Source organism: Bactrocera tryoni, chromosome 5 (assembly GCF_016617805.1).
Source record: "Bactrocera tryoni isolate S06 chromosome 5, CSIRO_BtryS06_freeze2, whole genome shotgun sequence".
NCBI lineage: Eukaryota > Metazoa > Arthropoda > Insecta > Diptera > Tephritidae > Bactrocera > Bactrocera tryoni.
The window spans coordinates 40,573,095-40,578,118 of record NC_052503.1 but is presented as its reverse complement, the minus strand read 5'-3'; positions in this window follow the sequence as shown (position 1 = coordinate 40,578,118).

Here is a 5,024-nt window from a genome sequence, read left to right as displayed (position 1 = left end):
ATCGTTTCTGGCCACTCCCAAGTGAATGGCGATCAGAGAACTTTCCTCACTTGCGTGAACTTCTACACTTGACTCCATCCTCCTAGGATGAGAGAGTTTTAAGGAGAGTTTTCTGCCAAGAGAAAAATCAGTACATTCAAGAAATATTCGTTTTTTATAAAAGTGTACAAGTGTCTATACTAGCTGAGTTTCAGCATGATTATAATGAATAGACATTCACATAGACCGTTCATCCTACTTTTAATAGGGACGATTTAATAGCAGAACATGTTGTAAATGAATCCCAGCAGATCTGATTGCCCAAAACATTTGGTGAGGTAGACAGAAGGCAATGTTTCAATATTTTTAATATGAATAGTTATGAAAGTTTAACGGCTTCTGCGCCTCTATTTATAATCTAGCCCGACGCGGAGTTGAATAAGCCAGCAAGAATAAACTTGAATTGTTTAATGCAGAAAACTCAAGTTTTTAATGATTTTCATTACTCTACCTGCAAGAAAACTACTAGTCTAGAGAGTTCTAATGTTTAGTAATTTATCATAAATTGTCACTTAGGTGAAACCACTTTTTAAATAATATAATAAATATTAAATTTGAAAATAAGATTTTTACACATCTGCGTTAAGCCATTTCTTTTACAGCTAGCTAGTTTTAAGTTGACAGTGCGTATAAGTAACATATTTTGGCGAATTTAAATTCATATAATTGTCCAGTTGAGAAGGTGAGACATACAAGGTCTGTCGCAAAAGAAACAGGACTGTTAAAAAAACAACAAAAAATTAATATTTTCAAAAGTTATATTTTTTTATTCAAAGTAGTTTCCTTGTGCTTCGATACAGCGTCCAGCCCGGTCAATTAGCATTTCAAATGAGTGCTGAAGGTCATTTTTCGGAATGCTCTTGAGAATATCGGTCGTCGCCTTTTGGATAGCTGAAATGTCCTGAAACCAGTGTCCTTTCATGGGCAAATGAAGTTTTCCAAATAGATAAAAATCACAGGGTGCCAGATCAGATGAGTAGGGTGAGTGATTAATGGTTAATATGGAGTTTTTTGTCAACAAATCAGTGACAAGCGTCGACCGATGATACGGCGTATTATCGTGCAACAGGCGCCAGGACCCTACCTCGGTATTTTGGTCGAGCACGTGACAAAAGACGCTTCATAACACCAAGTTAAAACACAGCATTAATCGTTTGGCCAGGTGGACGAGCTCTCGGTATACAATACCCTCGGAATCGTAAAAACAAATCAGCCTTGTCTTTGTTTTTGACTTCTGAAGACGACCGACTACTGATCGTCACAGAGGTCCTCACGACCTTCTTGGAATCGCTTAAGCCACTCATGCACATTACTACGGGATAGGCTCTGATCACCATAAACTTTTTTTATCATTTGAAATTTTTCAGTAAACGTTTTCCCAAGTTTAAAACAAAATTTAATGTTTGCTCTTTGCATTTTACGACCGATGACCAAAAGCTACTGTCACTTTTTGATCGATAACATCGATTGTAGTTATCCAATTGTCTTAAAATTTTTACGAAATGTCAAAAAGAGATCAAACTTTTTATTTCATATACCCACCAATAGGTGGAGCAACCAGAAACAGTTATATTTAAAAAGTTCTGTTTCTTTTGCGACAGACCTTGTATATGAATATATATTTGTTCAATTGATATGAATAATATCGAAACAATTTACTTCAACAGTAGGCGCGAACTGTTAAAACCAGATCAATAGTAGAACAGGTAAAGAAGGACTAAGTTCGTGTGTAACCGAACATTTCACATTTTTTTAAGATCAAGATCAAGATCAGATTTTATTAAGATGACACAAATATTGGCCGATATATATAGTAAAAAGTCACCCGACAGTTCGAAAATCTTTGTATTACGCATATGGGGCTAAGGAAAGTATTGACCCGATTCAAGCTAAGGATTCTCTCTAAATTTTAATGAGATATATTCTCACACCTTGACCGATTTGCGATTTGGAAAATTTCGAAAGAAAAATTGACATACTTCAAAGGCACTATTCATGCAAAGTTTTATCTCTTTATGTTAATTTTTTCATGATTTGGGCATTTCTGTACTTTCTACGCGTGTCATCGTTAATAGTACTCATTCGGCTCGCATATGATGTCAGTAAGTTGTGACCAGTGACTAGGCCAACAACTGTCCTGCAGTCCTTTCGGGACCGTGTGAGTAAAAAGCATGCGTGTTTTTCTTCCATCCGCTGGCACATAATCTTAACGATCCTGTATGCCCCTCAGGTATTCCATCTCAGCTTAATGCGTCTGTCAACCCTTTCAATGTGTATAGTTTTTAGCTACTTGCGTGTTTACTTAACTGGTTTCGTAGCTAAGCGGATGCGCTTTGGCAATCTCATCGGCTATTATATTTTCCAAATATATGCAGTTCCTTTCCCTTTCTTTGACGCAATGAGACGTGAGATTATTATTTTGATTGCCAGTCGCTAATCGTCATATATATTGTACCGTACCGTAATAGCTAACTCAGCAACTTTTTTGATCGAAATATAAGTAGGATTCCGGCAGCTTGAAGGATCGCCTGAGTTCTAGACCCGCGTATTAGATCCCATCTGCCATTTTTGTAGGGTAGCTTCAACAAATACTTTACTGTCTTACTTTTACATTTTTGAAATTCTATAATCATAAAATCGATTAGTTTAAAATAATGAGAAACAAAACAAATGTATAATCTTCTGTTTGTAAAGCCTAAATAAATAAAGATTTGGTGCTATGCTGATTACTTTGTTGCTTAATTTTATAATCTTTAAATATATGAATATGTTTTTTAATAATTTACTTTACGGTACTTTCAAAATAGATCTATATATTTATATATATTGGAAGTCGAAAAAGTATTTTCGTATTCTGTCGATAGACGTCGTTGCAGAAAGGTGACATTTTAGGCTTTTTTTTTAATGAAAAAATTACGGAAAAAAGTTACAGCTGTTCAAAAATGTGTGAAACATTTGTTTATTTATTTATTAGTATAAATATAAAAAAAGATAACTTGAAGTTTGATCAGAAATACGGAAAGAGTTTTTAGACTACCAAATATTTCTACAACATTTATATTTCTACATACATTAACCAGGGGGTAAAGAAATTGACATTATTTATATTACTTCCACTGTTGTTGGACACCTCTTCTTTTCACACCTTCGCAGGGAATCGCTAATGTTACTGTGGACATGTGCATCATTGCGGCAGATGTCTGGAGAATACTAATAGGCTACAAGTCGAACGAAACTGAAGGCGATTCTCAAGGAGTAGGAGTTATTTTAATATGCAAATAAAGCAGTTAAGTGGTTGTGAAACTATAAATATTCAGGAAGTATCACACAGATGCTGCGATGCATATTCCACAGATATTTCTATTCATTAATACCCGACAGTCAACCGTCAACAATCTCTTAAATATAATATTATCAAAAAATAGTACGACTTTGTTTATAGTTTTAAAATTCTTCATTTATTCTTCAAAATCTATATCGTCTCCCTCAAAGTAATCTCCCGTGGCCCCAATACACTTATGCCAACGTTTTTTCCAATCTTTGAATCAGTTGTTAAAGTCAGGAAGTCCGGAATAACCTCCAATGCGCGTAGCGCTTCACGTTTAATGTCTTCGAGTGACTAAGAACTGTTTCTCCGGAGCAGTCGTTTGAGTTTGCCGAGTAAGCAAAGGAGTGTTGAGCCCCACCTATATTATTTTATATAGAATTTTCAAAGCTTTTATGACATTTATAATAAAGAAGAGTTGAAATCTTAATATGAGACCTTCATTAAAAATTCGAAAAAATATTATAGTAATACACGAAAAGTAGATAAATTGAAGGATCTTTCACAAAGCAAGAATCGTGTTAATAATAAAATGTTCTTATTTCGCGTTAGCAAATTATTAAATAAAATTTTAATTTGCTTAAGTTCATAATTCAATGGCCACAACTGTAGTTGAACCGTAAATGTGAAATAGTGCTAGTGTGCGACAAGTATGACCAGCTGTAAACAAAAATATCAGATATGTGCATACCTACGTGACGAAATGGAAACATTTTTTGTAAAAAAACATAAAAAGTGGAAAAAGGAAACTGAAGAGAAAAAGAATTCAAACAAAAGCGCAACTGACTGACTGTTGGAACAGCTGTTGTGTGAAACATTTGCATAAAACTCGATTGTACTCATAACGTGAGCTTCATGACAAATATGGAAGCTTCAGTAGCATTCCACAGTTTTCTTCAAAGCGAGCACAAATTGCAATAACTCAAAAAATTTTAAATATCTAAAACTATAAAAATACAAGAACTTATAACCAAATTTGTGTACTCAGAACCATGAGTACTACTATAAAATGTATTTATGCATGTATAACATATATATATTATACATATACATATATATATAATAAGTTTATACATTATATAGAAAAATTTAAATAAATGCATTGCCGCAGTCTGCCAAAGACATAGTTTGAGGTTTTGGGCTTTGAAAATTTAAATCTAGGAATTTTGTAGTTTTTTTAACATCATTAAGGCAACAGACCAAATAAAAACACCGTATTCAATATATGATTCACCGCTATGGCAAAAAGGTCACTGCTAACTGCTTAGCTACTGCGTATTCAATGTATTGCTTATTTTTTTAAGACTTAATTGAATAGCTGAAAGAAGTCTCGTCGCCCTTAACATGCATTAATCGACAATTAAAATGCTTGTCCTAGTTTTTCTAATTTTCATTACGAAGTGTATATCAACTGCCTGCAAAACAGGGCACAGAAAAAAAACTTTGTGGAAAATTTATTGTTCCGTTTTTTTTCCAAAAAACATAAATATTAATAAAGGCAAAGACAGCGTGCTCTCGAAGCAAATCATGCTATACAGCTCACTTTAAAATTCCAAGTATAATAAAATTCAAGAAATGTTTAATAATAATTTTAAAATTGTAATCAAAAATGCAAAACGCGCTAATGAAAGGGAAGCATTTATTTCTAACAGAAGTTCAT